The sequence below is a fragment of the Ovis canadensis genome, chromosome X (assembly GCF_042477335.2).
Source record: "Ovis canadensis isolate MfBH-ARS-UI-01 breed Bighorn chromosome X, ARS-UI_OviCan_v2, whole genome shotgun sequence".
In the NCBI taxonomy this organism is placed as follows: domain Eukaryota; kingdom Metazoa; phylum Chordata; class Mammalia; order Artiodactyla; family Bovidae; genus Ovis; species Ovis canadensis.
The window spans coordinates 139,345,569-139,373,151 of record NC_091727.1 but is presented as its reverse complement, the minus strand read 5'-3'; positions in this window follow the sequence as shown (position 1 = coordinate 139,373,151).

Sequence of the window (27,583 nt, the reverse complement as noted above, 5' to 3'; positions counted from 1 at the left end):
TAATATATCAGCAAGCAACATGACACACTCACAGGCTTCCCTCCCCTTTGAAGTCACAAACCACTCCCCTCAACATCTTTTTTTGTCTTTATCCGAATATCATCTTCAGGTGAGGATTTTGGCCATTTTAGAGAATTAGTTCTCTTGGGTCTCTCTCACATATGTTATTAAACTTAAAAAAAATTTTTCTCCTGTAAATATGTCTCATGTCAATTTAATTCTTAGACCAGCCAAAAGTACTTAGCTGCGACTGCTAAGTCACTTCAGTCATCGTCCAACTCTGTGCGACCCCATAGACAGCAGCCCACCAGGCTCCCCCATCCCTGGGATTCTCCAGGCAAGAACACTGGAGTGGGTTGCCATTTCCTTCTCCAATGCATGAAAGTGAAAAGTGAAAGGGAAGTCGCTCAATCGTGTCCAACTCTTTGCTACCCCATGGACTTCAGCCTACCAGGCTCCTCCATCCATGGGATTTTCCAGGCCAGAGTACTGGAGTGGGGTGCCATTGCCTTCTCCAATAAAAGTACTTAGAAGGGTAGACAAAAATGTCTTCCTCCCCAACAATTCTCTGAGTGTATTCAATGGTTTGGGAGGTGGTCCTTTGCTTAAAGCTGGAAGAAAGGGGTACTATTTGTAATGTCCCTTTCAACACTTTCAGTAGAAAATATGATACTCCATATCAGTGTGGGGGACATTCTCCATTTTCCAAGTGATTTCAAGACTGATATGTCTTAAGTTGCTTTTAATGTATAGATTAAAAACTGCACAGAAGCAGTGATTCCTGCTCACCTTGTATAATAAAGAAATAAAAGAGTCTTAAAATACATAAGAATGTTAAAAGGAATTCCCTATAACCACCACCACCAAGAAAGAATATCATAAGTTGCAGAAAATCTATTTTATTGTAATCAAGTTTACATAGCCAAAGCAATTGAATAGGAGGAATAAGCAAGGATGTTTACAGAGGTTAAGTAAAACCTAACAGAGCCAGATTCCAAATGGAATGATTATGGACCAAGAATAACTAGATGTGGGAGTGTAAGAAAGATTATACAATGCTGATGCCTCAGTAAAGGTTCAGGGCAAGAAGATTGGATCCAAAGTATCAATATTAACAATTACTAAAATAGTTGTGTACACTAAACTGGAAATTAGAGAATTGAGATTTCATTGAAACTATCTCCTCAGTGGAAAAAAGTGTTGCTTCCAACTTTTAGAAAACAACAACAATTTTTTTAAGGTAAAAAGAGGATCATATGGACATGTCACAAGGCTACTACTTAACTGGGAGAAAGATACAAGGCAAAGCATTTATTACAGGGGACAGTTAAGAAACAATTGCTGTTGATTTAATTTTTATAACAAATCCTGGCAGCACTGTTTATAATAGCCAGGACATGGAAGCAACCTAGATGTCCATCAGCAGATGAATGGATAAGAAAGCAGTGGTACATATACACAATGGAGTATTAGCCATTAAAAAGAATACATTTGCATCAGTTCTAATGAGGTGGATGAAACTGGAGCCGATTATACAGAGTGAAGTAAGCCAGAAAGAAAACTACCAATACAGTATACTAACACATATATATGGAATTTAGAAAGATGGCAATGATGACCCTGTATGCAAGACAGCAAAAAAGACACAGATGTGCATAGCGGACTTTTGGACTCAGAGGGAGAGGGAGAGGGTGGGATGATTTGGGAGAATGGCATTGAAACGTGTATAATATCATATATGAAATGAATCACCAGTCCAGGTTTGATGCATGATACTGGATGCTTGGGGCTGGTGCACTGGGATGACCCAGAGGGCTGGTACGGGGAGGGAGAAGGGAGGGGGGTTCAGGATGGGGAACATGTGTATACCTGTGGTGGATTCATGTTGATGTATGGCGAAACCAATACAGTATTGTAAAGTAATTAAACTCCAATTAAAATAAATACATTTATATTAAAAAACCCAAATATTACTGCTGTTAAGGAACAAACTTTAAAGAAATAAACTCTTGTGGGAGAAAATTCTATAAAAACTGATGGGAAGAAATAGGCAGAATTGCCCGCCATGCCACTTAGGAAAACAACTTTACATGGAACACTAGAGACAAGGAATATTATGCAAAAATATTTTCTATAAATAATATAAGAAAAGGAAAAAACACTGTTTGACTGCCAGTCAAAATTTAGCGCTGACATGAAAAGAAAAAGGGTGGATGAAACTGGGCAGCAGTTGGATGGCTGACTAGGGCCCTGGAGGATGGATCAGATTCTTGTTAGCTGAGCCCTAGGACAATGTCGTAGACCCTCTATCCAGAGTAGGGAGGTACTTCCTCTTCCTTTCCGCAACTAACCCATGGGGCGGTGGTGAAGTCATCTGCCCAAGGTCACACAGCTAGTAAGTGGCAGAGCTGGAACTCAGCAAAGTTGCTCTGACTATAAAGCCTGTGTTTTTCCCATTAAACTGAGATATATCTAGAAAGCATAAGATCATCCTTGCAATATATTTAGTAGAATGTATAGCCCTCAGAAGGTTTACTTTTCTTAGTTCCACAATCACAATGCTATTAAGAATAAGAGGTGTGTTAGCAGAGCGCCAAATCTGTAAATAAAATATTGAAAAAATTAATAAATCCTTATTTACACAGGAAAAAAGACCTGGAAATGGGCATAAAGAAGGCAAAATATTCCATCTCCACATATACCATAGTTTAATAGATGAAGGAGATGGAATGTTCTTAGTTGCTAAAACAAACAGAAGGAAAAACTGGGTTTTAATACAGGGCATTATAAAGAATATCGTTATGAAAAAGAGTTCTGTATTAACAAAACCATTTCTATTTCTTTTGGGCAGTTCAAGTTCATTTGCTGGGGTAATAAAGAATTGTGTGCAATAAATAATCCCATACAACAAGTGTTTTGCCTACTCCTTAAATTTATATTATCTTTTGTAAAGAAGGGATTAAATTGTATGTTTTCATATTCCATTTTGTGGAACTGATGTATAGAATGAACACAAACCTTTCTGGGTACTTTCCATACTTCCAGTAACCTTAAAACTTCCTTCCTCGACTCCATTCTAGACCCCTTTAATTTTATTCTTCCTACTGTTGCCAGAATGAACTTGGTAAAACACAAGCCTGAAAATGACAGGTTTTGGTTTCATAGTTGTCAATGGCACCCCATTGCTCCAGCCTGCCTTTCCGGGTCATCTTCAGTTCTCCCCCTCAAGCACGCTTCAAGTTAACTACCAAATTTCTGACTGTTCCCAAAGGAAGGAAGCTACGCTGCCTTTGTGCATGCTCTTTTCCATGTCCAAAACGTATTTCCCCAACTTTTTAAAACCTGACAATGCCATCTTTCCATTAGCTCAAATAACATATTGTCAGTGAAACTTTCCAGAGTCTGTCAGAATTATGATCCATTTTCATATATTTTTCTGATCAATATTTTTGGAATCTGAATGTGTCTTATCATCAACAAAGATATTTATTATGGTGGTATTTCCTCACTCCATTGAAAATCTGTTACTCATTAGATAGCACATCTTAGAATTAAAGAACAATTGCATTATTCCCTCATCTTTGTTACTGTGGCGCTGACATTCACTCATTTAGCAACTCTGAAGTGCCTATGAAGTACCAGACACTATGACAAATTCTGGGAATACAATAGCGGAAAACACAGACATGCCCTAAATACATTCTTGATGTGGAGACAGACAAATAAGACAAAACAACAGGTAAATCTTAAAATAATCAACAAATAAATAGGATTGTGTGACATGTTAGAAAGTAATCAAAGAGAATGCTACTAAAGGACACTTTGGGAGTGTGTTGACTGTTGTGCCAGTGTCAGGCACAACACATTTCCTTTCCTTCCTTGGGCATATGGCTAGACTACATCTCCTAATCTTCCTGCATCTGGATGGGGCATGTGACTAGTTCTTGCTAATGGAATGTGAGTGACACCATGCATGTCACACTTTGGGTAAGGATGCTAAAAATAGGTGAGCCTTTTCCATATTCTTTCCCTGTTCTTGTCACTGAAGCAAAGGATCCAGCGGAGGACTCTGAGGCACCTAGGGATGGCAGACCACAAAATGGGGAGAGTATGGGGTCCTAAATGACTTTATAGACGGCTTCCCACTCATGACTTAATTGGACTACGTGGAGAATGAGAACTAAATCTTTATTCGGTGTAGTCCGTGAGACATTGAAATTGTCTGTTACAGCAGTTAGACTCTCTTGACTTATCGGGTGATTGTAGCCTCTGATGGGCCAGGATCAATGTAAGAACTTGAGACAGAGATATGACTATCTCAGAAAAGCATTTATTCCCTTTTGGGGGTTGTCACAAAGAATCTTGACCCCACAATTCAGGAATTACTCTGTAGGTAATTTAACTCTCCTCATCATATGCCCATTGCTCTATTGAGGAAGCGACAATAACAATCTCCCAAAGCAAAAGAACTCTGACCTCTCCCAGAGTAAAGCTTAGTTAGGTAAACACACTTTCTTAGTGTCTTTTATCCTTCTGATGTATAGTTAGCTAATTATTGCTATAGACTCTTTTGCAGGGCTTTAATCATTCTTATAACCACAAATGGTATTATACATTAACTGGAAACTTGTGGCAAAACAAGATGAAAGATTTAACCTCTCTTTTAGTGTGATGACCCATTTGAACACAAACTGTTCCAACAGGAACTAGGATGTGTATAAAGACATTCTACCTGCCAATTAATTAAGCTCAGCATTTTTCAGCAGTCTTGGTTCAAGACATACAGGCTAATTTGGTCAAGCATTACCAATTACAGAGAAACATTTGCTGAGACTCGGGCAGAGATAAGGTGATTGTCTCCAAGTTGAGCCATACATGTTCTAGAAATAAAAAACCCAGAATATTGCCTCTAACCCACTTTGCCTTGTTGTTGTACAGTTGCTGGGTCTAACTCTTTGCGATTGCATGGACTGCAGCATGCCAGGCTTCCCTGTCCTTCAGTATCTCCCAGAGTTTGCTCAAACTCATTTCCATTGAGCCGGTGATGCCATCCAACCATCTCGTCCTCTGTCACCCCCTTCACCTCCTCACCTCAATCTTCCCCAGCATGAGGGTCTTTTCCAATGAGTTGGCTCTTCACATCAGGCAGTCAAAGTATTGGAGCTTCAGCTTCAGCATCAATCTTTCCAATGAATATTCAGGGTTTATTTCTTTTAGGATTGACTGGTTTGATCTCCTTTTTGTCCACGGGATTCTCACCACAATTTGAAAGCATCAGTTTTTTGGTGCTCAGCCTTCATTATGGTCCAACTCTCACCCATGCATGACTCCTGGAAAAACCACAGCTTTGACTGTACAACCTTTGTCAGCAAAGTGATGTCTCTGCTTTTTAATATACTTTCTAGATTTGTCGTAGCTTTTCTTTCAAGGAGCAAGCATCTTTCAATTTCCTGGCTGCAGTCACAATACAGTGATTTTGGAATCCAAGAAAACAAAATCTGCCTGTTTTCTACTTTTTCTGTTTGTACTGTTTCTACTTTTCCCCCATCTATTTACCATGAAGTGATGGGATCAAATACCATGATAATAGCTTTTTGAATGTTGAGCTTTAAGCTTGCATTTTTACTCTCCTCTTTCACCTTCATGAAGAGGTTCTTTAGTTCCTCTTCACTTTTTGCCATTAGAGTGAGGCTGGGTCATTTCTGCTTGATGAGAAATGAAGAACAATAATTTCATTAATTGCCCATGTCCCTACTTAGACATGTTAAAAGAAAAAATAGGTGATTTTAATGAATTTAATGAATACTGTTTAATTCACTATTTGAGAATATGGATGGGAGTTATGTGGGTTTTAAGTGAATAGGGAGGCCATATGGACTTTTCCTGTGAAAGAGGCCCAAACAACAGCAAAGCTTTCAAATTATTAGTGCAATTGAGGAAGTAATATTTAAAAACTTCATTAAAAACTCTCAAAATGGACATCTGTAAGGTTGATGAAAAATTGATGAATAGAGATGTGATTGTTTTTAATGCATTGCATTTCTTGGGAATAATGTGCTGCTTAGAATGCTATGAGAATATACCAGTAGAAAGCCAAGCAATATGATCTGACCAGCTGACAAGGAAAGGACAGTACCTGGCAGCCAAGCTGGACAGGGTGTCCATGGCTCTAAACTGCAAAAGGAGAGAGCAGTGACAGATGCTTCCAGACACTTGACTACGGACATTAAGCAAGAGACCCAATTTCTAATGGACTCAGTGTACAAGAGTTATAGGTCCTCCCCTGGTCATTGCAGACATCTAAATCATAGGCAGCTAGCTGTACTGAATAACAGCCTGAATGCTGAAATAAAAGACACTTGTTTGAATCCTGGCTAAATCGTAAAGAGACAGACACAACTGAGCATGCACGCATGCACGCAAATCGCTTACTGCTATGTGACTGTGGACATATTGCTCAACCCACCTTCACTGTCCTTACCTATGAAATGCAGATTAAAATGCCTGTTGATGAATATTAAATGACATGATACAGAAATATCATTTGTTTAGCACATTTCAAGAGTTCAGCAAACGGCAGGTATTAATAATACTGCCTTCCAAAATGAACTTTCTCCACTCTCCCCTCAATGCTCCACCCCAAACTCCATACACATAGATACATACTTGGGTAATTTTAGTAAACCAGGCCAAGTAGGAGAATTGTGAAGCATATGCACAAAGTTAAGTTACAGCAGTTTTGTTATTTCAAAATATTTTAAATCAACGCCAGAAAGAGAAATAGACGCATTAGTAATTATGATACAATAAGATTTTGTTGATAAGTAAATTGTCTTCTTTCACAAAAGGCAAACCTGTCATCTTTGGTCTTGAAAAGAAAAATCACAGATGTGATTAAAACCCTCAGAGAAGAAGCAGAATTATTTAAATTAGATTCCACAACTCTATATTTCATAATTATGAGAAGCTGCTGATTCAAAATTATGTGTAATGGCATGATTGTGGAATTTCCTTGCTAATAAGAATAAAATACTAATAAAAAATCAATTTTTCATCAGTTCCATGGTGCTTACCATGGTAACCAATCTCAGTGGCATTAATTCATTAATACTAATTGAAAGGGGAACAAACTTTTTCAGTTTAGGCTTAAATTATGTGGGTGAGCTTAAAAATAGCAGGTGCAACAAACAAAGTGCTCTTCTGTTTGTCACTACTCTATAGAATAGCTCAAGAATTTCTCTTTGGCAGGTCCTGTATAAGGTGTAGTGAACACCGCTTGTGCATCACTTCAAATCCTCCAGTGTCATCACCTACCCAGTCATACCTGGGCAACCTGGTAGGCTTCAGCCAACTTCAGTGCCGCTGGCAGTGCCTTATCTTTGGCCAGCCACAGACGACTCTCTCTTCTGGGTACAGGGCTTGTCTGATTCCTTGCCCAGGGATACTCTAAGAAGGCATTTGGCATTTAGGCAGGGGCAAACTGGAAACGGGTGCAGAAAGTCAATACCCTGTAGGGCAACCTTTAGCCAGTAGTTAAATGCTTTTCCCTTTCTTTTACACGATGCCCTTGGGTTGCATTTCACGAGGTAACTTAGATGGTCCTACGTGATTGCGCACCCATAGCGGTGGGCCACCTGATAAGGCATACTTGAATTGGTTCTCTTTTCTTTCCCTCTGTCTTTCATTCCTAGTTTATCCCATAAACCAACTCTGAATGCTTGGGAGTGGACTCCTGGGACCCTGTGTTGAAGATTTCTGGTACTTAATGTAAAAGAATCCATGATCCATTGCCCCACTGAGTGCTTTCCATCCCTGAATTAGGTTGCCATCTGAGGGATTTCTTTCTCACTGGAATCTATCAATTCATGAAAATCTTAATATAAGTTTGATATCTGGCAAACACTAGAAGGTTCATCATCACAAAAGCCCAAGTAGGATCTGATTTTTTTTTTTTAATATACTGTGGGGTCATCTTCAGGGAGCATGTTTTGCTATACAAATCAGATCATATTCACTACTCTGAAGTTTCTTCCAAGTTCTAGTCCAGAAAACCCCAAAAGAGTTAGAGAGTCACTCAATGAACTTTAGTATATAAAGCTATATGTGTGTCTAGTGATGTTTTTAAAATCAATTCTTGAGTGGGTTATACTATTAATTTACTCATTTGAACAACTAAAAATTTAGATGAACTATTTTGCATTTGGTATCTTTTTAAAAGTTATTTTAAAAAGCTTTATTGAAGTATAGTTGATTTACAATATTGTGTTAGTTTCAGGCATATACATTTGATACCTTTTAACACATGAACACCCCCTAAAGCTCAGAGGGAAAATGAAATTCAACAAAACTTGAGTTAACATCAGATTATATTCTCTTTGTTCACCTCAACCTATATCACTTGGATCAAGTAGAATACAAGTGATATAATTTAGGGGCCTTCCCAGGTGGCATGAATGATAAAGAACCTGCTTGCCAATGCAGGAGATGAAAGAGACAGGGGTTTGATCCCTGGGTTGGGAAGATCCCCTGGAGGAGGGCATGGCAACCCACCTCAGTATTCTTGCCTCGAGAATCCCATGGACAGAGGAGCCTGGAGGGCTATGGTCCATGGGGCCACACAGAATTGGACACTACTGATGTGACTTAGCACACATACAGCATGGCATAACATAGAGCCTATAGTGCTAAATATATTTTAGATGTGCTCCATAAATGATCTATATTGCAGATTAAAAATATTGAGAAAGTTTGCAGTGCTGATGGATCATGTAGCAATCCTTGAGTAAATTTTTTTTGCCCCTTAAGAGCTGAGAAAAACTGATCAAAATGTTTTCTCGTATTTTTCAAATTCACTATCAATTTTAATATAAGTTCCTTGTGGGGAGGCAGTAGTATCTTTCTTCATGATTCATGACATATTTATGACTTTTTTTCTTCTCATGGACTTGTCTACACTGCAAGAAACATAAAATCCCAGGTATTTGAAAATTAAAGAACAGCAGCAAAGGGCCAGATGCTGTAGTTATGAAAGTTGCAAAAGTATCATAAACACCAGGTGTGCCTTACAAATGCACAGGTTTTTTTACCCTGCCACACTATTATCATATGGTTCCAACATCTGTTCATTCCTGTCTGGGCTTCCCACAGACAGTATTTATTAAAATCAAATACACACTAGCTCTCACTTATGTGCCTTGAGCAGGAAGTGCCACAGTGGCCTTATTATGAACTATAAGTGAGCCAATAAAAATTGATTTTTATCAGTAAACTTACAATTATCCTTATAAGCCAATATACTATCATCTGCCTTTGGTGTGCCTTCTACTTGCTAATTGCTCCATGGTTTCTGTGGGAGTGGGGCCAACACAAAAAATGTTACACTAATTCTAAATATTCAGAGGCTGAGAAGGGGGCCAGTTGACCTTTGAGAAGAGTTTATGGTAGAGAAGATTATTTAATGAAATTCTGCCCTCTTATTTTCAACTAGAGGACATACTAGAAAACATAAATAACTAAATATAAACAAATATTTTAATGAAAATATTAAAAAGCCTCAAGGGCTTACATTATAAAATGATATATTAGAAACAGTCCACCCAATATAGAGGAAGTAATACTGGTCAGAAATTCTTTTATGTTCTGCTTTTAATCTACCCCTACCACTCTTTGGGCTTCCTAGGTGGCGCTAGTGGTAAAGCTCCCACCTGACAATGCAGGAGATGAAAGAGACAGGGGTTTAACCCCTTGGTTGGGACGATCCCCTGGAGGAGGGCATGGTAACCCACTCCCGTATTCTTGCCTGGAGAATCCATGGACAGAGGAGCTTATTGGGTTGCCATCTGTAAGGTCCCAAAGAGTGGGGCACAACTGAAGTGACTTAGCAAGCACATACCATGCTTCAGGTCTTAGTTGTCTCACCTGGGAAATGAGACTGGAAAATATGTACTATGTTCCCTTCTGGTTTGATGATTTATGACTCTAATGACAAAAAACCTTCAATGATAAAAAATTTTTCTGTAAGCCCTATGATTTCTCACATTCCTTTGATTTTTGATTGGTGCTGTGGATGGATGACCCAGATAATCACGATGCTGTGATCATTCACCTAGAGCCAGACATCCTGGAATGTGAAGTCAAGTGGGCCTTAGAAAGCATCACTACGAACAAAGCTAGTGGAGATGATGGAATTCCAGTTGAGCTACTTCAAATCCTGAGAGATGATGCTGTGAAAGTGCTACACTCAATATGCCAGCAAATTTGGAAAACCTAGCAGTGGCCAAGAGACTGGAAAAGGTCAGTTTTCATTCCAATTCCAAAGAAAGGCAATGCCAAAGAATGCCCAAACTACCGCACAATTGCACTCATCTCACACACTACTAACGTAATGCTCAAAATTCTCCAAGCCAGGCTTCAGCAATACATGAACCGTGAACTTCCAGATGTTCAAGCTGGTTTTAGAAACGGCAGAGGAACCAGAGATCAAATTGCCAACATCCGCTGGATCATGGAAAAAGCAAGAGAGTTCCAGAAACACATCTATTTCTGCTTTATTGACTATGCCAAAGCCTTTGACTGTGTGAATCACAATAAACTGTGGAAAATTCTGAAAGAGATGAGATCTCACCAGACCACCTAACCTGCCTCTTGAGAAATCTGTATGCAGGTCAATAAGCAACAGTTAGAACTGGACATGGAACAACAGACTGGTTCCAAATAGGAAAAGGAGTATGTCAAGGCTGTATATTGTCACCCTGCTATTTAACTTATATGCAGAGTACATCATGAGAAATGCTGGACTGGAAGAAGCACAAGCTGGAATCAAGATTGCTGGGAGAATTATCAATAACCTCAGATATGCAGATGACACCACCTTTATGGCAGAAAGTGAAGAGGAACTAAAAAGCCTCTTGATGAAAGTCAAAGAGGAGAGTGAAAAAGTTGGCTTAAAGCTCAACATTCAGAAAACGAAGATCATGGCATCTGGTCCCATCACTTCATGGGAAATAGATGGGAAACAATGGAAACAGTGTCAGATTTTATTTTGGGGGGCTCCAAAATCACTGCAGACGGTGATTGCAGCCATGAAATTAAAAGATGCTTATTCCTTGTAAGGAAAGTTCTGACCAACCTAGACAGCATATTAAAAAGCAGAGACAGTAAAGGCCCATCTGGTCAAGGTTATGGTTTTTCCTGTGGTCATGTATGGATGTGAGAGTTGGACTGTGAAGAAAGCTGAGCACTGAAGAATTGATGCTTTCGAACTGTGTTGTTGGAGAAAACTCTTGAGAGTCCCTTGGACTGCAAGAAGATCCAACCAGTCCATTGTGAAGGAGATCAGTCCTGGGTGTTCAATGGAAGCACCGATGCTGAAGCTGAAACTCCAGTACTTTGGCCACCTCATGTGAAGAGTTGACTCATTGGAAAAGACCCTGATGGTGGGACAGATTGGAGGCAGGACGAGAAGGGGACGACAGAGGATGAGATGGCTGCATGGCATCACCGAGTCGATGCACATGAGTCTGAGTGAACTCTGAGAGTTGGTGATGGACAGGGAGGCTTGGTGTGCTGTGATTCATGGGGTCACAAAGAGTCGGACATGACTGAGTGACTGAACTGAACTGAACTGATGGATGGCAAGTTTGTGTCTCTCCCCAAAATTCATGTTGAAACTCTCACCTTAATCCCCAAAGTATGTTATTAGGAGATGGGCCTTTGAGAATTAAGTCATGAGGGTAGAAGGCCTCAGGGTGGGATTTGTGTCCTTATAAGAGGAAGAAGAGAGCAAGCCCTATTTCTTTTTGCCATGTGAGAGCACAACAAGAAGTCTGGGGCAGTCAAACACAGAAGAGGGCTATCACCAGAACCGGACCATGCTGACACCCTGTTCTCAGACTTTCAGCTTCCAGGGCTGTATAATAGCCCAAACCTTGATAATTATTTTTTCGAACTTAATAGGAAATACCCACATTGTATCTGAGTTATCCGAAACACTAATCAAGTAGATTACAAATGAATAAATATTTTGACTGAGTTTTAAAAAGATGGCTAAAAAGACAGAAATTATGAACTATCAAGCAAATGTTGGAAGAATTGGAAAATCAGAAACTCTATCTACCTTGTATCATACACAAAAATAGATTCCAGATGGATTAAAGACTCAAAAGCATACAGATGTGTGGTGGACACTATGAAGAATGGCCCCAGATGTCTCTTTACTGAAGGACTTATTGCCCCATCTGCTGAGAGTGCTGTCAGGAGACAATATTCAGATTCTTGCCCTGTCACTAATTACTTCAGCTGCAAAGAACTGCCTCATGCAGGGTCACACCCATTCCCTGGGCAGGCCACATCCAATGACTAATGAAAAAGGGGATATATAGGCCTGGCCATCTCAGCACAACCCAAAAGAGTTTTGAAGCACCACTTGAGCCCAGAAATGTCCATGAAATGGATTGGGGTTGTCATCAACTCAGCATGGCAGCTCAGCTTCTTCCTCTGACAGCTTCTGCTACCTTGTCCTAACATTTTCCTCCATGTTAGTCCCAAAATCATTTCCTAAGAAACATCAAAAAGGCTAAACTCTGTTTCATATTCTACCTACTGGGGAACTCAACTTGCAACAATACATTCCATGAAAATGTAAAAGAGTATCTTGAAAATAATTTTGAGTGTGGGAAAGGCTTTCATAGAACATAAAGGCTACAAAGTCATAAAGGAAAAAATGTAGAGATATGATTATGTGAAAGTTGAACTTTTCTTTCTGTATTATGAAAAGCATTTTAAGATTAAAAGACAAGCATTAGATCTGGTGATAAATATCTTTAACATACACAATACACAAAGAATTTATATCCACAACATATAAAGAACTCCTACAAATCATTAAAAAGGCACCCACCCCCCAAAAAAAGACTAATGTGTATGAAGAAATCCAAGGAAAAGAGATGTTGCCGATAAAGTAGGAAAAGATGTTCTCAGGTTTATTTGAAATCAAAGAAATCTTCCTTGACATCAAAGACATAAAAACAATAAGCTAACTTGTATAATGAAAAAGAATGATAATATATGCAATTGGCAAGAGGGTGGGGGAAATGGACATTTTATATTTGCAGAAATATACCTTTTTTTTTGAAGGACACTTTGGCAATAATCTATCAACGCTTTAAATGTGCATACTTTTAGATCTAGAATTTCTCCTTTTAGGAATACATGCTACAGAAATATTAGCACATGCATACAAAATTGTGTGGAAGACATTGGGGGAAAATATTTCTATAAAAGAAAGAAATCTGAAACAAACACCCCAAAATGAGAGTATGTTTAAAATCATTTATTGTGTGCCCATACTATGAAATGCTATGCCAAATCACTTTAGTCATGTCTGACTCTGTGACCCCATGGACTGTAGCCCAACAGGCTCTTCTGGCCATGGGGTTCTCCAGGCAAAAATACTGTAGTGGATTGCCACACCTTCTTCCAGGGGATCTTCCTAACCCAGGGATCAAACCTGTGCATCCTGCATTGCAGGTGGATTCTTTAACTCTGAGCTACCAGGGAAGCCCAAGAAATGCTATGTTGCTGCGGCTGCTGCTAAGTCGCTTCAGTCATGTCCGACTCTGTGCAACCCCATAGACGGCAGTCCACCAGGCTCCCCCGTCCCTGGGATTCTCCAGGCAAGAACACTAGAGTGAGTTGCCATTTCCTTCTCCAATGCATGAAAATGAAAAGTGAAAGTGAAGTCGTTTAGTCGTGTCTGACCCTCAGCGACCCCGTGGACTGCAGCCTTCCAGGCTCCTCTGTCCATGGGATTTTCCAGGCAAGAGTACTAGGGTGGGGTGAGGAAATGCTATACAAGATGCTAAAAGGAATGAGGTTTATCCATATGTATCAGCATATGATATTCATGATCTACTGCTAACAGAAAATGCATAATACATTTATATATGTATACATTTTATAAATGCATAAAAATGTTCTAGAGAAAGATGCACACTAGAACAGGGGAATTAAGAGTGGTGCTGTGGAAAGGAGACATTTACTTTTACTCTGGATACCTCTGAATTATTCAATACTTTTATATGGAGCTTACATTACTTTTATGATGAAAACATTAAAAAAAATAAAGAGTAAAATATACTAGGTGAACAAGACTTGATGCTTTTCATTTATTTGTAGTGCTGTAATGGCATCACCGACTCGATGGACGTGAGTCTGAGTGAACTCTGGGAGATGGTGATGGACAGGGAGGCCTGGCGTGCTGCGATTCATGGGGTCGCAAAGAGTCGGACACGACTGAGCCACTGAACTGAACTGAATTGCAGCTATTGGTGGCTTAGATGGTTAAGAATCTGCCTGCAATGTGGGAGACACGGGTTTGATCCCTGAGTTGGGAAGATCCCCTAGAGAAGGGAACCGCTGTCCACTTCAGTATTCTTGCTTGGAGAATCCCATGGACAGAGAAGCCTGGAGGTCTACAGTCCAAAGAGTCAGATACGACTGAGTGAGTAACACTACGACTGCTACTATTACTAGTCTTACTACTACTACTACTACTGTTACTAGAGACAGTCATTTGGAATTTCTTTCAGTCAAAATATACTGTAATATATCCTATAGAATTCCATTTTTCTGAAAATGATCTGATTTACACTATCTAATCACACTATATCCAAATCCTCTTTCACACAAATAAAACCAAGTAAGTGAAGTGGGCTGCTGAATCTTGTAGAAAATAATTCATTTAAAAATCCCTGGATTTGGGTCCATGGAATTCACTTTATTTCCCCCAAGAGACTATGGTCAGGGAGCAAAATTTGCCCCCTCAAAATGTGTCTCTTCGGGATGAAGATTATTTTAGGCTGATTATTTTTAAGAAACAGAAGACTCAGGAAGTTCTTCTTGTTACTTCTCCTTTAACTGCCTACAAGAATTTAGATAAAGGGCCTGTTCCTGGAAAACAGCTACCACCACAGATATCTGCAAAGAATATAAGCTTGGTGAGGTGGGGGAAACTCAGCAGGACCTAGAGATCAGAATCCACTGTGTCCCTTCTCCTCTGCATGGCCCAGCAAACATTTGTCTACCAAACATTTGCTTTTCCATCTTCATGTGAATTGCCTTCCTCAGCTTTGAAATCCAAACCCACTACCCCCAAGATCCTTCTTTGTCTAGAGCTAACGATGGTATTTAAGGTGAGGTTATCAGGCATTTTGGTGAGTTAGTTTTCCCGGGTCTCTCCCATGCATACATGTTATTAAAATTTTGGTTGATTTTCTTCTGTTAATCTGTCTCATGTCAATTTAATTCTTAGCCTTTAGGAGGAACTTAGAAGGTAAAAGAAAGCTTCTTCCTCCCAAGTATAATGGTTATCTAAAAGTGAATGAAATGTCTAACAGAGAGCAATGAACTTTGGAAAGTGGAAAGTAGAACATCAGAATATGTGAACATTTTCAAAGTCAACTTCTCTCAGAACAGTGAAGTAGAAATTTGGAAATTCCAGTTGTGAACTGAGGATAAACAAACAGCTTTGTGTTGTATGATCAAGTTTAAAGGAAGTCACTGTTGGGAGGTGAGGTTTATACCTTCATCCTTTGCTCTCTGATGCTGAGTTAAATTCTTCACCCTCCAGTAAAACCCCTGCTCCTTTCAAGTTTTAACCCTCTGGCTATGCCACAATCAGTTCCTTATGTACTGACTACTGGCTCACTGTCTCGCATTCAGTGAAGACTGCTTTCTATCCTGACTGAATTTTCTATCATTTGGAAATTTAGGGTTTGTATGGCTAATCCATCCAACTTCAGCTCAGGAGTTCCCAACTCAGCTTACACATTAGACATAAATATAAAACAACAAGAGCAACAACAAAGTTTTTTAAAAAAAAGGAAAAGGAAAAGTAATATATGTAAAAGTTTTTTTAAAAAGTCATACACCAGAGTTCTACCTACTATATCAGAATCTCTCAGGATGGAGATTTTAAGTTCTGTAACTTCTTAAACCACCACAGGTGATTCTAATACACATCAGAATCGCGATTCTCTTGCAGCCTTAGGGTTTGTCTGTTTCTACTCTTTTAACTCTGAATTCAGCATCCGTGTTACAGTATAGACATATTCATTACATTGCAATTCTGTACCCAATTCCAATGTGTGGCTTTTTCTCACACAAGTAATTCTAAAGCTGGGTATCCTAACAATTCAACTCAATTCTGACACTGTCTACTCAAAGAGCATGAAATTCCACAGGTTAAGTGGTCAGTCCCACAGGACTGTCCCTCACTTGAAACAAGAGGTAAGTAGGCTGGGCACAACTTTAAAAGAATGACATAGCCATGGTGCATGTGTTTGCTCAGTCATGTCTAACTCTTTGTGACCTTATGGGCTCTATGGGCTATAGCCCGCCAGGCTCCTCTATTTATGGGATTCTCCAGGCAAGAATACTGGAGTGGGTATAGTCACAGGACATGACAAAAACTGGTTAGAACCAACTAGGTCCAAGATGGTGGAAGATCTCAACTTCCAGTGGGCCTTGAGCCTTAGTATATGTCATTATAACATATCAGCAAGCTAAATGACATACCCACCCACAGTGCCATGACAGTGCTAAAAAGTGGGTAGTGGCGATTTCCTTTAAATCCCTGCCACTTCCCTCAAATAGTTGGAATAATCCTCTCACTCATTCAGTTCAGTTCAGTTCAGTTCAGTCACTCAGTCGTGTCCGACTCTTTGCGACCCCATGAATTGCAGCACGCCAGGCCTCCCTGTCCATCACCAACTCCTGGAGTTCACTCAAACTCACGTCCATTGAGTAGGTAATACCATCCAGCCATCTCATCCTCTGTTGTCCCCTTTTCCTCCTGCCCTCAATCCCTGCCAGCATCAGAGTCTTTTCCAATGAGTCAAATCTTCGCATGAGGTGGCCAAAGTACTGGAGCTTCAGCTTTAGCATCATTCCTTCCAAAGAAATCCCAGGGTTGATCTCCTTCAGAATGGACTGGTTGGATCTCCTTGCAGTCCAAGGGACTCTCAAGAGTCTTCTCCAACACCACAGTTCAAAAGCATCAGTTCTTCAGTGCTCAGCTTTCTTCACAGTCCAACTATCGCATTCATACATGACCACAGGAAAAACCATAGCCTTGACTAAACGGACCTTTGTAGGCAAAGTAATATCTCTGCTTTTCAATATGCTATCTAGGTTGGTCATAACTTTCTTCCAAGGAGTAAGCATTCTTAAATTTCATGGCTGAAGTCACCATCTGCAGTGATTTTGGAGCCTTCAAAAAGATAAAGTCTGGCACTGTTTCCACTGTTTCCCCAACTATTTCCCATGAAATGATGGGACCAGATGCCATGATCTTCGTTTTCTGAATGTTGAGCTTTAAGCCAACTTTTTCACTCTGTTCTTTAACTTTCATCAAGAGGCTTTTTAGTTCCTCTTCACTTTCTGCCATAATGGTGGTATCATCTGCATATCTGAGGGTATTGACATTTCTCCCCAAAATCCTGATTCCAGCTTGTGCTTCTTCCAGCCCAGTGTTTCTCATGATGTACTCTGCATATAAGTTAAATAAGCAGGGTGGCAATATATAGCCTTGATGTATTCCTTTTCCTATTTGGAACCAGTCTGTTGTTCCATGTCCAGTTCTAACTGTTGCTTCCTGACCTGCATACAGATTTCTCAAGAGGCAGGTCAGGTGGTCTGGTATTCCTATCTCTTTCAGAATTTTCCACAGTTTATTGTGATCCAGTCAAAGGCTTTGGCAGAGTCAATAAAGCAGGAATAGGTGTTTTTCTGGAACTCTCTTGCTTTTTCGATGATCCAGTGGATGTTGGCAATTTGATCTCTGATTCCTCTGCCTTTTCTAAAACCAGCTTGAACATCAGGGGGTTCACGGTTCACATATTGCTAAAGCCTGGCTTGGAGAATTTTGAGCATTACTTTACTAGCGTGTGAGATGAGTGCAGTTGTGCGATAGTTTGAGCATTCTTTGGCATTGCCTTTCTTTGGGATTGGAATGAAAACTGGCCTTTTCCAGTCCTGTGGCCACTGCTGAGTTTTCCAAATTTGCTGGCATATTGAGTGCAGCACTTTCACAGCATCATCTTTCAGGATTTGAAATAGCTCCACTGGAATTCCATCACATCCCCTAGCTTTGTTCTTAGTGGTGCTTTCTAAGGCCCACTTGACTTCACATTCCAGGATGTCTGGCTCTAGGTGAGTGATCACACCATCGTGATTATCTTGGTCGTGAAGATCTTTTTTGTACAGTTCTTCCATGTATTCTTGCCACCTTTTCTTAATATCTTCTGCCTTTGTGAGGTCCATATCATTTATGTCCTTTATCGAGCCCATCTTTGCATGAAATGTTCCCTCGGTATCTCTAATTTTCTTGAAGAGATCTCTAGTCTTTCCCATTCTGTTGTTTTCCTCTATTTCTTTGCACTGATCACTGAGGAATGCTTTCTTATCTCTTCTTGCTATTCTTTGGAACTCTGCATTCAGATGCTTATATCTTTCCTTTTCTCTTTTGCTTTTCACTTCTCTTCTTTTCAGAGCTATTTGTAAGGCCTCCCCTGAAAGCCATTTTGATTTTTTGCATTTCTTTTCCATGGGGATGGTCTTGATCCCTGTCTCCTGTACAATGTCACAAACCTCATTCCATAGTTCATCAGGCACTCTATCTATCAGATCTAGGCCCTTAAATCTATTTCTTACTTCCACTCTATAATCATAAGGGACTTGGTTTAGGCACTGTATAATCATAAAGAATTTGATTTCTCACTCTTTAGGCTATAAAATTACTCAGTCCCTTTTATAACGTTGGGGCGTGCTCACTTGTTCAATCCCTGGGTGGAGAGAATCCCCTGGAGAAGGAAATGGCAACCCACTCCAGTATTCTTGACTAGAAATTTCCATGGACAGGTGAGCCTCATGGGCTACAAGTCCATGGGGTTGCAAAGAGTCAAAGATGACTTAATACAACAAAGCAGCAGCAGCTCACCTTCTGAGATGGCGCAGACTGTCTGTGGAGTATGCGTCTCTCTACATAAGTACACCTCTTACCTTCACTGAATCCTTTCTGTGACGAGACATCAAGAACCTGAGCTTGAGTCCTGAGACCTGGTGTGTGATCTCAATTAAAAGATCATAGGTTCAAGTCCCAATCTGAGTCACATGGTTTTGGTTTCAATCTCAGATGCCCATCTAAAGCCCAAGTTGTTATGCTACTGACTAATCAGCTATAAATCTGAGGTTCCCACAACCCCCTCCTTGGGTTCAGTTAATTTGCTAGTGACTCACTGAACTCAGAAAACTGGTTTCCTCACTAGATTACTGTGTTTTTTTTTTAAACAATAGATTTTTTTTTAATTTTTATTTTTACTTTATTTTACTTTACAATACTGTATTGGTTTTGCCATACATTGACATGAATCCACCACAGGTGTACATGCGATCACAAACATGAACCCCCATCCCACCTCCCTCCTCACAACATCCCTCTGGGTCATCCCAGTGCACCAGCCCCAAGCATGCAGTATCCTGCATTGGACATAGACTGGTGATTTGATTCTTGCATGATAGTATACATGTTTCAATGCCATTCTCCCAAATCATCCCACCCTCTCCCTCTCCCTCTGAGTCCAAAAGTCCACTCTACACATCTGTGTCTTTTTTGCTGTCTTGCATACAGGGTCATCATTGCCATCTTTCTAAATTCCATATATATGTGTTAGTATACTGTATTGGTGTTTTTCTTTCTGGCTTACTTCACTCTGTATAATTGGCTCCAGTTTCATCTATCTCAACAGAACTGATTCAAATGCAGATTTTAAAGAATACAAATCAGCAGTCACATGAAGAGATACATAGGGCAAGGTCCTGAACACAGGAACTTCTGCCCCTGGGGAGTTTGGGACCAGCACTGCAGCAAGTAGATGCATTCTGGTTCAACCTGGACTCTCTCTGAACTCTGTCCTTTTGTGCTGTTATGGAGGCTTCATTGCAGGGACATGATTGATTAAATCATGGACGATTGGTGATTGTTTCTACCTGCAGCACCTCTCCTCTTTCTGAAAATCAGGGGATGGGACTGAAAGTTTTAACTCTTAAATTCTGATTGGTTCTCCAGCAACCAGTCTCTCATCTTTAGAGAATTTGCAAAGTCAGCTTATTAATATGAACTCAGTTGATGTGAAAGGGGTCTGTTGTGAATAACAAGATGATACAGAGCAGGACCCTGTGGGGCTCTCAGGCACAAGAGCCTGGTTGTGTCCCTTATTTCTTAATTACAGGAAATAGGCTTCATTCAGCCTCTGTGACCTCCCCTTAGTTCCAAAGTGTAGGTTCAAGCAGTTGTTAATTAGGGAAGGGAGGGGATGCAAGACACGGAGGAACAATCAAGAGAAACAATAATGCAGCCCTGGGGCAGGGTCCTGGTTCCCCCTGAAGGGATACACAAAACAAAATCTTTGAGCTATTTTGCAGATACTGAAACTCCCATCAGGTGAGAGAAGTTAACTATATGCTTCCCACAAGCATGTAGACCCCAAATGGGTTGGAACCAGGAGGTTGATGATGCCCCCCCCCATTTCCCCTGTTCCCACCCATTTACCTCAACACCAACCAATCAAAAGAATGTCCAAAAGCTGAACATGCCCTTTTTGAATCATTACTATAAAACTCCTCACTTCAGGTTGAGATACACAGTTTTGAGGGCATTAGCCTGCAAAGCTATTCTTTCCTACTTCACCCAAAACTCTGTCTCTGAGATTTAACTCAGTGTCAGGGTACAGAGGCCAGATTTGGCCTCAAAGACACCTGTTTCACCTTTATGGCTCTGACAGGGTTTCAGGAACTGAGGACAGGAAACCAAATATTATGACAAAAGAGGTTCCCATTGCTCTTATCGCTTATCCCCCAAGGGCTTGGGGGAGCTGTGAGCCAGACATTGTGGACTAAATTGTGGACTTATTATAAAATCACAATATCACAATTACTCTGAACCACACCACCTAAGAAATCTTACACCCAAGAATCCATTCTCTGGTTATAACCACCAAGTTTTCTAACTCATTTGTTTCCCAAACTCATTATGGCTGCTCTCTCCTATAAGTGAGGCATTCACTACCTGGACAACTCCAATGTCCTCTAGTCTATTTGCGCCTTACTGGCCTTTCCAAAGTCATGTATCCTGTCCCTTCTTCTGTATCAGCCTAGCAAAAATGCAATCTTCAGTTCCTTTGCCCAATTCCACTTATTCTCCACACTGAAAGCTGAGTAACCTTTTCAAATGCTAACTTGATCATGTGGTGGACTACTTTCCCCAACTTGCTTTACTTAAGTCTTTGAGTGGCTCCCCATGGTTCTTATTTCAAACTCCATAACATGCTGCATAAGACTAGCTATAGTTTGCATCCTATGTCCATTTCTGGTCTCCCATCTCTCCTCTTCATCTACACTGAGATCCTGTACTTTACCTACACTCATCATGATGCTTCTGATTTATGAGTGTGTCCTCTCTGCCTGGGATGTCCCCAGTCCTCTCCTTCAAGCCTAACTCTTATTTATTCTTTAAAGACTCATCCCAGGTGGCACCTCCTCCTGAATTGAGTCTTAAAAGTGACACAGGTTCAAAGACTCAAATTCTCTTTTTTGGCAGTTCTTAAACATTTCACCTCCATATTTTATTGTGGTATGAACACTTAACATAAGATCTACGCTTCTCACAAACTTTTAAGTGCACAGTACAGTACTGTTAACTATATGATGCACCGCAGAGCTCTAGAACTCATTCATCTTGTGCAACAATAACACCCATTGAACTATAGCTCCCCATTTCCCCTTCCTCCCAACCCCTGGAAAGCACCATTCTACTCTCTGTTTCTATGATTTTGACTATCTTAGATACCTCATGAAAGTGGAATGATACAGTAGTTGTCTTTTTGTGACATTATGCTTATTTTGCTTAGCATAATGTTTTCCAGGCTCATTCATGCTGCTCCATGTGGCAGGATTCCCTTCTTTTTAAAGTCTAAATGTATTCCATTGCACTTATTCACCACATTTTCATTCAATTCTCTGTGCATTTTATACAGTAAATTTGGTACCTATACCCAGGGTAATATTAAAATGATGAGCAGTCTGAACAGGTACCTAAACAGTACATACTGATTGTATACCAATCCTGCTTAGACCACAAAAATACCTTAATATTTAAAGACATTTTTTTTTCCTTTCCTGTCTCTTCTTCCCTTCACTGGCTCCCATTATCAGCAAGAATGTGGGCAACTGATCTGGGACAGAATCAGCAGCTGAAATCCTCACTGGGCACCAGTAACAGTCAATGAAAATCTCAGGGCTGAACTGTTTTCATCCTCACTCATCATTGGTAACAGGTTCCATCAAGTCCCTTCTGCATTTCAGCCTGCTGTATCGTGGTTGTCAGTGCCCTACATATAATAGTATGTCCTGGTTTAGTAATCATTTATTTTCCAAAAAAGATGATTGATAAGAAGAATTTCCAAGGGACACACATAAATTAAAACACAAGGTCAATATGTTATACAGCGATGAAAAGGAGATTTGTTGGATTGGAATAAAAATCTCAAATTAGGATGTGTTCCCTTCTCTCTATTTTGATATAATTAACCTCTATATAAGTCTGCCCTGCCTATTGGGAATGTAATTTTTAGAGGATTTATTCTATATTTATGTCTCTATTCTCAGTGCTTATGATATTATGCAGATAATCAACAAGGCGCTACTGTATAGCACGGGGAAGTATATTTGATGTTATGAGTGTCAGGCAGGCCGGACGGCTCAGTGAGGTGCATAGCACCAGGGACCTGAGTCATGTTTCCTGTTAGCTGGGAAGAAAAAACAGCATTCCCTGACCAAATTAGGAAGACTTCCCGTACACACCAACCAGAAAGAGACCGGACATGCGCTCATCCTGTCTAGCCAATCATGTAACGCCAGCTACTCCTGTAACTGAGACAAAGAACTGACTGTATATAAACCGCCATATTCCTTTGTTCGGAGTCCCTGTCAGATTCCGCTGTGTTGGATGAGACTCGGACCCTAGCGCGCTAGAAATAAACTCCCTTCCTGCCTTTTTGCATTACTGTGGAGGACTTGCTTTCTCTCGGTAGGTTCGGAGATACGGGCTTGGTGCATAACAATGAGAAAACCCATAATGGAAAAGAATATAAAAAAGAATGTATATATAGATATAGCTGAATTACTTGGCTATACAGCAGAAATTAATATTAATATAGCATTGTAAAAGGTAGTACTAGACGCATAAGGCTTGCTCAAGAAATGTTTGTCCAATGACTGAACAAGATCAGTGACCCATTCTTTAGTAGAGATGGGCAGTTATTCTTTGGTGGAAGAAACCAGAAGCTGAGGAGGCTGTTAGACTCCTACTAAGAAAACTGCAGCAGTTGGAGGGAGCAATTTCAAGTTGAGCTGAAATTCTTTAGCGTTGTTATCTCGTGTTAAAATGAGGAGTTCATTCTTTTGTCCTGTGAAAACTCACTTGTGTGATACCTAGCATGTAATCCCAAACTGTTTGCATGCTGTTCAAAGAATTGTTCTGCATATAGATTGGTTTGTGTGCCCATATGTTTAAAAATTCAATTTAAAGGAACAACTGAATTAGTCAATGAGATTGAAACTTCTCTTCAACATTCATTTTGGTGAAAGGAGAAGTAGTCCACATTCATTTCTATGTTTAGAGAGAGATGCTGTGGGATATTTGATGCATGTTTTGTAAAGAATAAATGGAATATTAACATTTTCCTTATTTATCATTTTTTTCTCCCTTGCTTGCTTTCTAAATTGCAGATGTTGTGGCTATTTCTTGATGGTTTTCAGGAAAACCATCAACTGGCACCTCTGTGAGGATTTCACTACTATCTTTTACTAACAGGCACATAGCAAGGTGAATATGTTTCTAAATCACATTTATGCTTCCTTCTAAATTATAACAGCTGGATTATCTGACTCTGTACTGTCTTTTCAAAGAAATAAATTAACCCCTTAGATATCTTTAGGAGCCAAGCCAAAGTCAGTGTTTCTAACACATTTCAGAAATTAAAAATAAGGGTTTTTTTCTCTTTGTTTTGTTTCAAGAACGGTAAAAATTCTGAATTGGAAATATTGAGAAAATATTAGATATACTCAAGCATGAAATAAAATAGTTTTATCATCCCCCATGGCTATCTTCTCACAGGCAGTCTAGGTCTCTCTCTATTGATCAGTTCCCTTTTATTGCACGGTGTTCTGGGAGGAACAAAGCAATCTGAAGCACCACAGGGTCAAAGATACTGTGACCTTGTGGATTAAACTTGCAAAAGTTCTGCCTTGATGAGGACTGCTTGTCTTGGCTTCTAGTAAATCTCAATTTGCGAATTAAAATGGAACCTTTAAGGCCTATCTGATATCAGCTTGAATTCAAAATGGGATCCAATTTTCAGATTCCTTTATCTGACATTCTAAGTCATTATAGGACTGCTCAAAGCTGCCAGAACATGTTTTTCATTCAACCACATGAAACTTGTTTGTAAGTGTCAACTGAGCCCTTAATCCTCTTCAAACTGGTTAAATAAGTCAGTGTGGAAAGTAGTGTCATGGGAAGGAGTACCAAGGACTTGGAACTGAACAGATTTGGGGGAATTAAATAGGGACCTTCCCTCCCCCCAAAAGCAGGGCTGTTTCCTCTGACTGGTCACTCCTCTGGTATGACTAGTAGAGGGGATGAAGAGCAAAATGTCTCTATTCCTCCAAATCTAGATTTCTCTAGGCAACTTAGTTCAGCTTTGGCTCATGGGCCTGCCAATCTCTATCATTAGAACCAAAGACAAAGTTTCTGTGTGAATTTACCTCCAGAAGGACACTGTGAAAGATAAGCAGAATAAAATAGAGCCTTGTATTGACACAAGGACAGAAGAAAAAAGGAGAAATGGGGAGAAAAACATTTCTGCAACATCTGGTTGACATGTTTCTGGATCACACTCATTGGTTTCTACTGAAAAAAAAAAAAAAAACAAAACTCCATATGGGTTTCTGGGTTGAGAGAGGCAAACTCAGGAGAAATGGAGCCATCTTCGGTTGGAAAAAGTGCAAGAGGGGATGCTGGCTTCTTGTGACACAGAATCTTCCACCTCAGGATCAGCCAACTATGGCTTTTGTGTTGTCATCAAGTTTTTTTATAAAACAGTTGCGTTCATTCTCTCATTTGTTTCTTGTTCAGTTGCTCAGTTGTGTCTAACAAATTGCGAACCCCATAGACTGCAGCATGCCAGATTTCCTGTCCTTCAGTATCTCCCAGAATTTGCTCAAACTCATGTGTATTGAGTCAGTGATGCCATCCAACCATCTCATCTTCTGTCATCCCCTCCTCCTGTTGCGTTCAATCTTTCCAGCATCAGGTTCTTTTCCAATGAGTTAGTTCTTCCCATCAGGTGGCCAAAGTATTGGAGTTTTAGCTTCAGCATCAGTCCTTCCAGTGAATATTCAGGGTTGATTTCCTTTAGGATTGACTGGTTAGATCTCCTTGCTGTCCAAGGGACTTTCAAGAGTCTTTTCCAACACCACAGTTCAACAGCATCAATTTTTTTGGCATTCAGCTGTCTTTATGATCCAACTCTCATAATCATACATGATGACTGGAAAAACCACTGCTTTGGCTACACGGACTTTTGTCGGTAAAGTAACGTCTCTGCTTTTGAATATGCTATCTTGGTTGGTCATAGCTTTTCTTCCAAGGAGCAAGTGCCTTTTAATTTCATGGCTGCAGTCACCATCTTCAGTGATTTTGGAGTCCAAGAAAATAAAATCTATCACTGTTTTCATTGTTTCCCCATCTACTTGCCATGAAGTGATGGGACTGGATGCCATGATCTTAGTTTTTTGAATGTTAAGTTTCAAACGAGCTTTTCCACTCTCCTCTTTCACTTTCATCAAGAGGCTCTTTAGTTCCTCTTTGCTTTCTGCTATTTGCTTTCTGCCATTAGAGTGGTATTGTCTGCATATTTGAGGCTGTTACTGTTTCTCCCAGCAATCTTGATTCCAGCTTGTGATTCATCCAGCCAGGCATTTTGAATTTGTTTACCTATTGTTTATATCTGCTTTTAAGTAGGTGTAACAGAAAGTAAAAGACGCTTACTCCTTGGAAGGAAAGTTAAAACCAACCTAGATAGCACATTCAAAAGCAGAGACATTACTTTGCCAACAAAAGTCCATCTAGTCAAGGCTATGGTTTTTCCAGTAGTCATGTATGGATGTGAGAGTTGGACTGTGAAGAAAGCTGAAAGCTGAAGAATTGATATTTTGAACTGTGGTGTTGGAGAAGACTCTTGAGAGTCCCTTGGACTACAAGGAGATCCAACCAGTCCATTCTGAAGGAGATCAGTCCTGGGTGTTCTTTGGAAGGACTGATGCTGAAGCTGAAATTCCAATACTTTGGCCACTGCATGCGAAGAGTTGACACATTGGAAAAGACTCTGATGCTGGGAGGGATTGGGGGCAGGAGGAAAGGGGGACGACAGAGGATGAGATGGCTGGATGGCATCACTGACTTGATGGATGTGAGTTTCAGTGAACTCTGGGAGTTGGTGATGGACAGGGAGGCCTGGTGTGCTGTGATTCATGGGGTCGCAAAGAGTCAGACACGACTGAGTGACTGAACTGAACTGAACAGAGACTATATGACTTACAAACTAAAGTATTTACTGTCTGGCTTTTTACAAAAAGTTTATTGTGATGAGAAAAACAACTTTTGAGGAAAACAACTTTGTTTTTCTGACTTACTGTGCAGACGTTTTAAAGTATGGTAACACTACTCACATCCAGAGTCTGAGCATTTTAATAAGGACTTGTAGTTTAGGATGGATGCCATAACTTCCTTCTTCACTTTTCTCTGGAACACCTTTTAAAATAACCACAGTTAAAGCTAAGCCTGAAAAAAGTTAGTGAGCTCTGCCCCAGGCACCTTATAAATGAGAGGTACTTGCTACCCTGCTCTCTATCTCCTGCTGGCTTGTGACCTGGGATGGAGGACTGCCCTTTCCCTGGCTCGTTGTGCTGCCAACAACCCCCTACCCCTGATCTGTAAGGAATTATAAATCTTGTGATTTATTTACTTCCTTTGTGTTGGTGTATTGTTTGAAACTTCACCTTCAATCAACCCAACCTCATAGTTTTCAGTCCCCAAAGTGAAATGTAGGATGAGGAGGGAACTCTCTGGCGCCCTCATGTGGTGACTGGTGCCTCCTTATACAGCAGGTCACAATCTGTATATTCTTCACTCAATACATCAGCTACGACTTCTCAACACATTTGCCCACTCAATTCTGCCCAACAGAGATCGGGAAGAAATACAGTGATTCAGAGAAGCGGACAATGGATTTGATCACTTTGGGGGTATATTTAAATTTATAGTAGGACTTACCTGGTGGTCCAGTCGTTAAGAATCTGCATGCTAATACAGGGAACATGGGTTCAATCCCTGGCCTGGAAAGATTCCATGTGCTGTGGGGCAACTAAGCCCATGTGCCACAACTACTGAAGCCGTGGTCTACAG